Source organism: Tupaia chinensis, unplaced genomic scaffold, assembly GCF_000334495.1.
Source record: "Tupaia chinensis unplaced genomic scaffold, TupChi_1.0 Scaffold146687_1, whole genome shotgun sequence".
NCBI classification, from domain to species: domain Eukaryota; kingdom Metazoa; phylum Chordata; class Mammalia; order Scandentia; family Tupaiidae; genus Tupaia; species Tupaia belangeri.
The window spans coordinates 4,052,460-4,065,801 of record NW_006206544.1 but is presented as its reverse complement, the minus strand read 5'-3'; the positions used below and the strand labels follow the sequence as shown (position 1 = coordinate 4,065,801).

Here is a 13,342-nt window from a genome sequence, read left to right as displayed (position 1 = left end):
CTGAGGTGGCCTCTCGATATTTTAAAATGTAGATCATAATTATAAGTATCAGAACAAACCACTGTGTCTTCAAAGTGTTCAACCCCTTCTTTGGCAGGTGGCTGAAAAAATCTGGCTCTGCTATACTTGTTCTCAATATACTCAAAATCCCCATGGCCATGATTTTCTCAGGCTCTTTTAATATCTCTCTTTACCTCTGCCTTTCTGTTCTGTTTTGCTGCATCCTAGAACACACACCACCATATAAGAAGCCACACCACAAACAAAAGACCTTTTTCCATTTTGAGGAGCAAAGCACTTTGAATTCACTATTTTTACTAATTTTTAATTGACAAAATCAAATTGGATTTCAAGGAACAGTTTGGAATTGGATTAAAGTTAGTGACACAGTCTAAAGACATTGCTAATTTTTCAGACAAACACACTATTTGAGAAAGCTAAAAAAAAAATTTCGGGCCTACACCCAGACCACACATGTATCATCATGGAAGTTCAGGAAAGAGGAAGAACCAAGTACAGCCCCCATGGCCTCCCCTTTCCACCCCCAGCTGTGCTCCCCACACCCACATTGTACTGATCTTCTGCTCTGGCCCCCACTTGGCTCCCTCTGTGGAAGTAACATCATGCTAAGTCCCTGTGCTCCTTGCACAATACCCTTTGGGCCATTTTAAAACCAGATCATCAGATTATTTATTTATTTTCTATAGAGTTGAGTTCCTTATATATTCTGGGTATTAATCCTTCATTAGATGCATTGTTTGCAAATATTTTCTCCCATTCTGTAGGTTCTCTTCACTCTGTTAATTGTTCTCTTTGCTTTGCTGAAGCTTTTTGGTTTGATGCAATCCCATTTGCTTATTTTTGCTTTTTTTTGCCTGTGCTTTTGAGATCTTATATAAAAATCCTTGTCCAGCCAGTGCCATGAAACACTTCCATCTCTATTTTCTTTTAGTAGTTCCATAGTTACAGGTATTACATTTAAGTCGTTAGTCCATTTTGAGTTGATTTTTGTACATGGTGAGAGGCAAAGGTCTATTGTTATTCTGCATGGCAATATCTAATTTTCCTAGGACCATTTACGAAGGACACTGTGTCTTCCGTGTGTTCTTAGGATCTTTGTAAAAAATAAGTTAGAGATAGGTGTATGAATTTATTTCTGGATTTTATATTCTGCTCTATTGGCCTGTGTGTCTGATTTTATGACAATACCATGCTGTTTTAGTTAGTCTAGTTTTGTAGTACATTTTGTAGTCAAGACACCTCCAGCTTTGTTCTGTTTTTTTCCAGGAATGCTTTGGTTATTGGAAGTCTTTCATGGTTACATGTATATTTTTGGGTTATGTTTTCTATTTCTGGGCAAGATGTCATTGGAATTTTGATAGAGATTAAATTAAATCTGCAGATCATTTTGTGAATTATGGCCATTTAAACAATATTAATTCTTCCAATTTATGAATATGGAGACCTTTTCATTTATTTGTGTCTTCTTCCACTTCTTTCATCATGATTTTTTTATTTGTTTGTTTTTAAATAATTTTATTGTGATTCCCTTTAGTACATTTTCTGGGCACACATTTTAATTAATTTGATTTTCATCAAAGTTTTAGTTTTTGGTGTGGAGATCTTTCACTCATTGATTAAGTTTATTTCTAACTATCTTAATGTTCTGTGGCTATTGTAAATGGGATTCTCTTCTTGTTTTCTTTTTCAGATTGCTCAATATTAGCATATAGAAATGCTACTAGCTTTTTAAATTACTTCTAACAGTTTTTAGGGTTTTCTATACATAAATTAATGTTATTTGCAAACAAATAATTTCCTCTTTTCCATTTTAGAGTTTCCATTTATTTCCCTTTCTTGCTATGTTGAATAAAAATGGTCAAAGAGGGCATCCTTGACTTCTTTTTGGTCTTAGACAAAATAATTTCAGTTATTTCCCATTTAGCATGAGGTTAGCTGTGGTATGGATATATATGGCCTTTATTGTTTTGAGGTCTGTACATAATTTGTTGAGAGTTTTTTAAAATTTTGTTTTGTTTTTTGAGAGTTTTTGCTACAGGGCACATGCATCGCCAGAAAGACAGAGAAACAGAAAGCAAGAAATCACCCCCGGGGGGATGGCCACGCCACAATCCCTTCTCCATTCTCTTTTCGGGATCTTGGGCATGCATGCACACACACCTGGCATGAGTTTAAGCCACCAGATCCGGGACTTGACTACATAGGAGTCCAGTGACATAGCCATTACGCTAACTGCTGGCCCCAAGTTGGTTAGTATTTTGTTGATGATTTTTGCATCCAAGTTTATCAGCAGTATTGGTCTACTGTTTTATTATTGCTGTCTCCTTGACTGATTTTGGTGTTAGGTAATGTTAGCCTCATAAAATGAATTTGAAGTATTCTTTCCTCTTCAATTTTCTAGGAAAATTTTGAGAAGAATTGGTGTTTGTTCTTCTTTAAGTGTTTGATAGAATTTAGCAGTGAAGACACCAGGGCCCAGGCTTTTCTTTGATTGATGACTTTTTATTATTCCTTCATATTTTCTCACTTGTTATAGGTCTGTTCAAATATCCCATTTCTTTACAGTTTAATCTTGACAGGTTGTATGTATCTAGGGATTTATCTATTTCTTCTAGGTTATTGAATTTGTTGTGATGTAATAAACTATTCCTAACAATCGCTTACCATCCTTCAATTTTTTTTTGAGAGATTTTTGCTAACAGCTTTGTGCACTCACCAGAAAAACAGAGAGAGACAGAGAGACAGAAAGCGAGCAATCATTCCCCAGAAGGGATCACGCCGTAATCCCTTCTCCTCCATTCACCTCTGGATCTTGGGCACACACACACACGTGCATGGTGTGAGTTTAAGCCACCAAGTCCAGGACTTCAACCGTGGTCAACTGCATGGGAGTCCAGCAACGTAGCCATTACTCCATCTGCTGGTCCCCATCCTTCATATTTTGGTAGTATTAGTTGTAATGTTTCTTTTTTCATATCTGATTTTCTTTGTGTTGTCTCTCTTTTTTCTTAGGATAGCCCAGATTTTCCAATTTTGTTTTCTTGTTAAAAAAAAAGCACAACTTTTTGTTTTGTTGATCTTTTGTATTGTTTTTCAAGTCTCATTTTCATTTCTTTTGGCTCTGATCTTGATAGACTTTTTTAAAAAAGAATTATTTATTTAATTTAATTAATTTATTTATTTTAATTTGACCAGAGAAAGACATGCACAGAGAGAAAGGGAAAGTGTAAAAGCAACCTACCAGGTCTGAGACTTGAACCATAGTTGGCCATGTGGGAGTGTCCAGCGCCTTAACCACCATTCCACAGCTGGCTCCAATAGATAGACTTTTTTTTTTCATTCTTGTCCTACTATTTGTCATTATTCCTGCCTTTTGAGCATCAGATGCTCTGCAACACTACTTACCATTTTCAGAAAACCTCATGCCCTTACATACTTGGAAAAGTGACATGTCTTTCCCTTTTCTACTTGAAAAAAATCTTTCAATAAGTAGCTAAATTGTCTAATTACTATTGTGAACCTTGAAGTTTTCCCTGATGTGGAGTTGGCTACTCCCCTCCATCTCTCATGCTACTGTAGAGATATGCACCCACTTCCTTTCTAAATATTTGTCAGAAAGTTTGTAACTAAAAAAAAAAACAACAACTTACCTAGGCTGTGAGATCTTTGGAAAAAAGAAGCTTGTTTTGATTACAAGAAATGGATATTTCCTAATTTGAAAACAAATTTGCTATAGAACTAATTCACTGAATGGCCATTTGCCAAATGATTGGATTCAGCAAATTTATCTTTTTATTCCAAATAACATTAGTAGTTAAAACAATTAGAATGTTCAAGTTTGGTTCTCATTGATAATGTATGACTTTCTAGATACTACTTTTTAAAGCTAGTATACTACCTAAAAACCTGGCCAAAAATCTACCCAAAGGACAGGAAAATGCTCAATTGGAAAAACACTTGCACATCAATGTTTATTGCAGCATTTTTCATGATTGCTAAGACATGGAACCAACCCAAATGTCCACGTACAGATAAATGGATTGAAAAAGTGTGGCACATATACTCTACGGAATACTATTCAACAATAAAAAATAAGACTCTGACATTTGGTAGAAAGTGGTTGAATATGGAAGATTTATTGCTGAATGAAGCAAGCCAGGCTATGAAAGACAGATATTGTATGTCTCCACTTAATACTCCACCTAGTATATACTTACTGTCTGCACTCTATGGTAGAAACAGAAAGATTGTAGGGTATAAATCAGTGAAAATAGTTATGGACACTGGAGACAGTGTGGAAGGAGGGGGGGAGAAGCGAAGACTATAGGGAAGGAAATCAGGGAGAAAAAATAGGCAAGACATTTGTGGGACACAGAAATGGTTTATTACCTATAGATGATAATGTGTATAAATTTATAGTATATTCTCAACTAGACTGGTCTCAGATGTGTTTCATGTTGGTTAAATTCTCTTATAAGTCAAATGATGTGTAGCAATAGAATGTTTAAAAAATAATAATAAAATAAATTATAAAAAAGAAAAGAAAAGAAAAATACCTGGCAAAAACAAAGAAAAAAAACAATAAAAACAATCTACATATGCTAAAGATTAGCAAAGCAGAATCAGTATTAATTAAAAAAAATTTCATAGTAAAGCTGCTTTTAAGCCTATTTATTTATTTGCCATTTTATATATAATGACATGCTTATCAATTGGCAGTATATTTTGTTATCTTTGAATGTCATTTTTTATTTAAAAAAATTTTTTTGGAGAGGTTTTCGCTATAGCGTGCGTGCGCTCGCCAGACAGAGAGAGACAGAGAGACAGAAAGCGAGAAATCACCCTCCAGGGGGGATGGTCATGCCACATTCCCTTCTCCGCCATTCTCCTCTCGGGATCTTGGGCACGCACACACACGCGCCCAGCGTGAGTTTTAAGCCACTGGGTCCGGGACTCGAACCACAGTCGACTACATGGGAGTCCAGCGACATAGCCATTATGTTAACTGCTGGACCCAATGTCATTTTTTATTTTAATAAACATCAAACATTTTCCTTATCCTTTTGCCACTTCCTCAAATGGTATACCAACTCTCCTTTTACATATTTCTAGCATTTAAAGTTTAAGATTAAATTAAACTGTAATGAAGATTAAAGTTTAAATTTAAATTTGAAGACACAAAAACAAATCAGAATTTTCAATTACAAATAAATTTAATTAAATAAACCATTTAAATAAAATCAAATTTAGAATTGAAATTTAAATTCATCCCGAAGAAGTCAGAGCTGGTTAAAATCATCACATCTCATGTGAAACTAAAAAATGTGATTTCTACCAAAGCATAATTAAGGTATCTTGATTCATTTAGAGCAATTTGCAAAATAATTCTACAAGAAAACACAGTGAAAAAAATGACCACAATGGATCAAATGAAAAAAATGTAAAAGAAAATATTAAAAATGAATTTATTAAGAATATTATAATGTGGCCCAGATGGTGGCACAGTGGTAATACAACACTGATCTACAAGGGAAGGTTGTAGGTTTGTGTCTGGAGACCTGTGAACACACCAGGCACAATGCATGCTCATGATCTGGGCTAGCTGAGGCTGGAGTGGACTGTGGTGTGAGGACCCTATTGAAGATGCCCATCTCTCTCTCTCTCTCTCTCTCTTGCTCATTAAAGAAAGAAAGAAACTTACAAAAATATTATAACTGACAATAGATGAATGCTAAAAGGTTAGTACAATACAAAAATGGCATCTTAAGAAGGAGTAAAAGTCAGTATAAATGAATAGTTCTCTTATGAGAACTAAAATTTCAGCAATAAAATAGAGATATTCTTCTTAAAATGTATAGAATTATTTTTGGTCAGTCACTGTATTTCATGAGCTGGCTTTCAGGGAATCAGAAAATTGCTGAACTGGTTCTTAGGGACTTTCTCTGTCTGTTTGCCACCAGGGAACTTCATTATTTTCTCAATTCCTTCTCTAATTTCCACAATTTTTTTGTGTTAAATTGAAGTCTCTTCCCCCTGAGGTGCTCTGGCAGCCTTCTTAAGTGATGTTTACTGATTCTTTTTAACCAAGTTACTTTAAGCTTCTCTGGCTGGACTCCTTTCCCAAAATCAAAACCTGGCCCATATCTCTTTGGACATGCCCCGTGTCTGTATTTGAAAGCCTGAGAAAGACTTCAAATTCCATTTCTGAGATCCAATTTAGGTATGTTTTTCTCCCTCTGCGAGAAATCACCCCCCAGGGGGGATGGCCACGTTGCAATCCCTTCTCCTCCGTTCTCTTCTTGGGATCTTGGGCACGCACGCACATGCGCCCGGCGTGAGTTTTAAGCCACCGGATCCGGGACGTGAACCGTGGTCGACTACATGGGAGTCCAGCGACATAGCCATTACGCTAACTGCTGATCCCACCATCCCACCTCTTAAAACCTGATTGTCGGAGTTTTCTTTTTAGGATATGACACCATCATCCCTCCACTGGTATAAGACAGAAACCAAAAAGTCATCTTCATTATTCTCTCTACCCTAGTCTCCAAATTCAACCCATCACTGGTTCTTCTATATGTTTACAATTATCCTTGTCATTGGTTTCTATTGTAGTCATTCTAGTTCAAACTACTGTCATCTTTTGTTAAAACTACTATGAGTCTATTTCCTTCCTTATCAAGCTGTAATGACTGAATTTGCACTTAAAAACTTAGAAGGGGCCCAGTTGTGGTGGTGCATTCTGGTAGACATTGTTACTTAACTTGCTGAGGCCACTTTGGAGTCCCAAGTTTGATTCCTGGCCCACCCGAAAAGCTGAGATGCTTGGCATACACCTATAGTCCTAGCTACTCAGGAGACCGAGGCAGAAGAATTGCAACATAGTAATGGCATCTAGTGAGCACTCACTAAATGTATGACAAGTTAACAAGATTAGTGTATTTCTTGATGTCTTATTTCCTACTGGGATTTATTTAAAAATATTTATTATTTCTAAAGTATGGATCAGATTATGTCATATTCCTGCCTAAAATCTTTTGATAGCTTCCTCTTTCTCTTTTCAGTGATAGTTTTTATTGTACTTTCTAATTTTCATATTGTAGTTATATATGTCTGTGGAATACAGTATGGGTTTTTCAAGCATGTGTGTAAGTTAAATTGAGGAAATAAACATGTTCACTATCTCCAACATTTATCATTACTTTATGTTGTTTATCATTGAAATTCAGTCTATTGGTAGTTTTGAACTTCCTTTCACTTTTTTTTTTTTAACTTTTTTGGTTTCTGCTACAGAGTGTGTGCACTCACTAGAGAGAGACAGATATAGATAGAGAGAGGGAAAATGAGAAATCACCTCATGGCAGTCTGACCACACCGCAATGCCTTCTCCTTTAGTCGCTTCATGGGATTTTGGGCATGAGGCATACACATGAAACTGGCATGATTTTCAAGGTGCTACAGTTGACTTGAACTGTGGAGTGGGTCATGTGGAATCCAGCACTTTAACCTCCATGCCACCCACTGGCCCCTCCCTTCAGTCTTAAAGGCCTAAATTTATTACATGGTTTACGCTGTCTGGTTTGGGTCCCTGACTTCCTTTCCTCATTCCTTGGACGTTTTCTCTCTCCATCTGGGCTCCAGGCACTGACCTTTTCAAGCTCTGTAACATGCCATGCTACAGTCCTGCCCAGAATCTTTGCATACTTCCCTACGCATGCCTCTTGCTTACTCCCACATCCTTCACCAATGAAATACTAAAATGCTTTCTTCTTCTTTTTAAAAATAAACTTAATTTTTTAAAGAGCAGTTTTAGATTCACAGTGAAATTGAGCAGCAAGTACAGAGAACTCCCATATACCCCGTGTCCACGGGTACAGTCTCTCGATTTTTAATCCTTCTTTTGCGAGATCTTTCTTTTATCATTGGCTTTTATAGAACCATATTCTCTTCCTTCAAACATCACTTTGAGATTGTAATTTTACAGTGCAATTATTGGTTGCTGGTCTTTTTTTTCTTTACAAGGTGTAGACTCCATAGGAGCAAGGACAGTGCATATTATTTTGTCCCCAAAATCTAGTCCAATGCCTGGTATATTGTAGGTCTTCAATAGGCACTCTTCATTGTGGTTGAATGACACACATCATAAAATCTTACATGGTCTCTGGGTAAACATAGCTCTAAACAATCATCATTACAAACTTTAAAGACCTAAAATGAAAACTAACCATAATTTCGCAATCTGTTTCTGTCTTGTGTTAACTGAGCATTTCACATTTATAATTAGTCTTGTTCAGTAGCTCTTAAAAATTAGGTACAGATGTTACACTAATATATACATGTTGATAGAAATAATGTTAGGTATTCAATATAAATTCATTTTGTTTTTACTTTTTCTTATGTATGTTTCACACCTGAAGTGTTTGTTTTTCTCCTGTGAAAATTTGCTTACATTCCCTGAGAGGCATATACCACAAGGGGGCAGAGATAGACAAATATTCAGGTCTTTTGACTCTTCCTTTTGTATCTTGAGAATATTGTTTGCCAGAATAAATTTAAGCCATAATTTTTTTTTAACATGAGCTTCTTTTTTTCATATGCTATTCAGCTGAAAAATCTATAAGTAATACTATGCTCCTTATATAGTGTATGTCTTTTAAAAGATGAACAGACTTTCATTATACAAATCATAGGGACTGAATAATTCATCTCGAGTGCCTTGAGTAATTTTACAGTTATAAGAATGGGAGGGGCTCAGGAAAAAAAACATTTAACAGGCACAAGAATGTAAGGTTCTTTATCAATAATGAGGTATATGATAATAGCCTCGAGTTGATGATCATACACTGCATATTGTATACTATAAAGATGTATGATGATCAAATGTAAATAAGAAATTAAAAAAACTGTAGGAAAAAATAATATGCCAGATATTGCAATAAAATTTTCATTGGTAATTTTATAGCTAGTTTTTATTCTTTTGTCTTAAACCATTCCTCTTCCCCAGTACACACACACACACACACACACACACACACACACACACACGTTGGTAGAGGAAAAAGGCAGTTTTATGTTTTTTTTCATTTTTATTTTTTTGGAGAGGTTTTTGCTAAAGGGTGCATGCGCTCACCAGACAGACCGAGACAGAGAGACAGAAAGCGAGAAATCACCCACCAGGGAGGATGGTCACGCCGCAGTCCCTTCTCCTCCATTCCCCTCTTGGGATCTTGGGCACGCACGCACACGTGCCCAGTGTGAATTTAAGCCACTGGGTCTGGGACTTGAACCGCGGTTGACTACATGGGAGTCCAGCGACATAGCCATTACGCTAACTGCTGGTCCCTGTTTTTTAAAAAAATTAAAAAAAATAATCATTTAACGAATTTGGGGTATTTATGTCATAGAAATAAGAAATCAAACATTTTGGGAGAACCTCTTTCATAGTATAGTGGTTTTTATTGCTCTGTCTTTTTTTATACTTAATACATATTTATCATCACGTTGAGTAAGAAAATCCCCCAAACTCATCCTGAGTTATATAGGGCTATTTTGACATAGTTCTTATAAAAAGTTTGAGCAAGCTTTTATGTTAGCAATCCAGTTACATGACTGACCTGGTTTTATTGGTTATTTTTGAGGTTTAGTTTCATGTAAATGAAGACACCATCAAGTTTAGCATTGGATTTTAAGAATGTTAAGTTTAAAGATAGTAATAATGAGATAATTTATGTGTGAACAGATGCCTTAGTTAGGAAGAAGTTTAGAGGAGAAAGAGCATTTTAGAAAAACTAATTACAGAAAGGATGAGACTTCAATTTATGTTGGGAACCACCAAAAATTGGGAACCACAGTTCAGGAACAAATCCTGTAAACTTGATGCTGGCATTCAGGATAATCCATGGTCTGGATTCACACTTCTTTGCTGGTGCTTTGCTCATGTCTCCACCCACTCTACATTTCATTCACCTGGATCGTTGGCCTTTCTTGAAACAATTCATCCTTTTCTGTGCCTCTATGTCTTTGTCTTATTTGCTTTCCTTTTCTCCATTATTCCCCTCAGTTTTCTCCAGGTAATATAAATAACTGGGCTTACCTGTCATACTCTAATATCTTGAGCTCATGGAAGATATTGGTAATGGATCATAGTATTTCCCTTACCCTCTTAAACCTAGCCCTAGTATATTTCTCGGCACAGCTGTAGACACCAATACCAATTAAATATGGTTGCCTCATGAGATACTTGCCATCGTGATGAGTTAGCCCGTATTGCAGTCTAGTTACGTAAGGAAGGCCAGGACTGAATAGCTTTGGTGAAGGTAAGTTTGAGCAAGCTTTTATGTTAGATATGAAGATGCGAGTGGAACAATGTCCCTTCTTAAAAACAATTCTATAGAATGATAAAGTATTAAATCTGAGGGAGAGAAAAATAACTAACTTAAAATGTCTCCTAATTTTAATAATCTAAGTCAAACTAAATTAAAATGTTTACTTATAAGCATCATAGAAGAAGGAACATGTTTATTTGTTCACCACTGTCTTCTCAGCCGTTAGCCAAGGGCCTGACAGATACCAGGTCCTGAATAATATTTGCTGATGGAATAAATGGTGAATAATAAATAGCCAATGCTATATTTTAGGCCAGATCATTTCCCCTTGAGTTAGGTAGATTTGCACTTTCTCTAAACCGGCAACTTCTCTGGATAAAGGGACCTCAGAGAAGTAAAAGGGAGAGGTTTTTTTTTTTTTGAAAGGCAACCTACAACCTTTTGGAAGGTAGTAATCAAAAGAGAGAGACTAGCGGTAAAGCTGAGAAACCTGAGAATGTCTTATATAGTCCATTTCACTTTAAATTGTCCAAGAATCATATAATTTAGAGTTTGGAAAAAAATGGGAGCTTTATCATGAGTCAATATGAACACTATAAATTTGGACCTGAAATATTAGATGTTGATACTCCTCTGAGACCTAATCTTTACAAAGACTTAGTTCAATTCTTAAATTTTTGAAGAGAAATATTTCAAAATCTTCCATGGATATCTAACATGGCTTCTATTTCTAAAGGTCAGTTAAGTCCCAGGTTAGTTCCTCTTAGACACTGGTATCTTAACCTAAGAATAGAGAACTCAAAACTGAAAATCTTATTATTCATGTGACTACAATTAGTATGAATGATTTTAAGCTTAAAAATGTAAGTCATAGAAACACATGGCCTCTGGACCATCTGTCTTATTTGTTGACACATTAAGGAAAAGGAAACTAAATACTTTAGAGCTAAGTAGCAGAATATATTAGCAAGTTCCAAGATACCGTGTCTGCCATAGCTGTTCAATAGAACTTTCTGCCACAATGGTGGTATTCTCTATTTGCATTTTCAATTTAGTAGCCACTAGCCACAAGCAGTCATTGGATAATCAAAATGTGTCTAGTACAACCAAAAAACTGAATTTTATTTATTTATTTTTTGAGAGATTTTACTATAGGGCATGTGCATGTGCCGGAGATATACAGAGAGACAGAAAGCAAAAAAAATCACTTCCAGGGGGAAATGGCTACGCTGCAATTCCCTCTTCTCCAGTCTCCTCTTGGGATTTTGGGTATGCACACACACAAGCCTGGTGTGAGTTTCAAGCCACGGGATCGGGGACTCAGACCATGGCTGGCTATGTGGGAGTCCAGTGCCTCAATCATTACATCACCTGCTGGCTTGGAAAGCTGAATTTTAAATTTTATGTAAAAGAATGAACTAGAATTGCATTTAAATAGCCACAGGTATCTAATGGCTAATGTATTAGAGAATACAGGTTTAAATAAATGCTTAATTAAAGTACTCAAATTCACAAGATTAGCTAATGATAATTTTATCAAACAAGATATCAGACTGAATCTAGAGGGAGAAATTCAAGAGTTCTACGCTGGACGTAAGCATGCCTGTGATCTCAGCTGACTGAGACGAGGGGTAGATCGCAGCTTGGTGACCCTGTTGGGTGTTTCTGCCTCTCTATGTCTCTCTCTGCTGTCTATCTTTCTGTCTCTCTCATGGAAGGCATAAATAAATAAACACTTTTTCAATATACAAATTATATATATCTCAAAATATTGTATGTGAATGAAATTAAAATATGTGTATCCATGAAATGAAAAGGTGGAAATAAAATAGTAGACCCATGGGGGGGGGGAAAGAAACAAATTAAGCACCTACCATGCATTTTACCTTGTGCTAGGTTCTTTCATGTTGATTATCTCAGTGAATTTTAACTTTCTGATTTATAACAACTCTCAAATAAATATTTTGTCTCCATTTTATAGGCAAGAAATAGGATAGTAAAATTCCCTCAGCAGAAATAAGATTAGAACTTATGCCTAACTGGTTTTAAAAGTGATGCTGTAAATTTTGAGTGAACATGAAAAAAATCCAGCTGCAATTATGAATATGTGTTCAAGGAGGTGAGTTCAGGGCAGGAATGAGTGTTACGTCCAAACAATGGCCTTCAATTATATCTGAATAATTTCTTAAATTCTCCCTTGCTAAGGCTAGGGTGAGTTTTTGATGAGGTAACAGGCCTGAAACTGAACGTAGGGATCAAGTGGCCCAAGTCGGGTAGAAGCATGCAGGTAGGCCAAGTGCGGACACGAACAGCTGAGGCTCTGGGTGCACATTGGTCTCAGAGAACACTGTCCCTTGGTTCCTGGAACAATGACTGCTAGCCTTGCCATTTCCATTAGAGATGGTGACTTTTGACAGCATTTTCAGCTATAATTTTATGATTGGACACTTTGATGCTATTTTTCACTCCAATAATACTCTTTGACCTGATTTTATCCTTGTTTGTCATAGAGCTTATATGATGTGGCATTTACATGGTGAGTGTGAATTGGGGCCACTTTCTTGCGGCAGTTGTGTCAAGAAACAACTTCTGTAACAGCAGAAATCCTGCTTCCTAATAGTGAGGAAGGAGATGTTCTGCTCTGTGTTGACTGTCATTTGATCCAGTGTCTCTGGGGACTTATGTTTCATTGAGCACCTAACAAATGAGTATTCTATACTCTTATAATAAAAGAATGACAGCCTTTTTGGGGGCAGGAGCTGGTTTTCAGAGTTGGTGCTGAAATATTGATTCTGCGCTAGTGTGGCAATTATAATAAATAAAGCAGTCTGCTGAAAGAGGGCCAAAAATCTTGGTCTAAGAACTTGGCTTTCCCAGTGAATGAAATGAATTAGGTATGAATGATGGCCGCAGTATCTAAAACAAGCTAGCTAGCCCTGTATCTTGTTATCCTGGGATTCTTTTAAAACTAGAAATCCTGGTCAGCAGATGGCATG

At 36.3% G+C, this 13,342-nt stretch overlaps 1 pseudogene; it reads right to left on the bottom strand.

Annotated features, from left to right (window-relative positions):
• Positions 1 to 12,735, bottom strand: part of LOC102495316 (heterogeneous nuclear ribonucleoprotein U pseudogene) — a 13,449-nt pseudogene extending 714 nt beyond the window's left edge.
• Between the last annotated feature and the right edge of the window lie 607 nt (positions 12,736 to 13,342).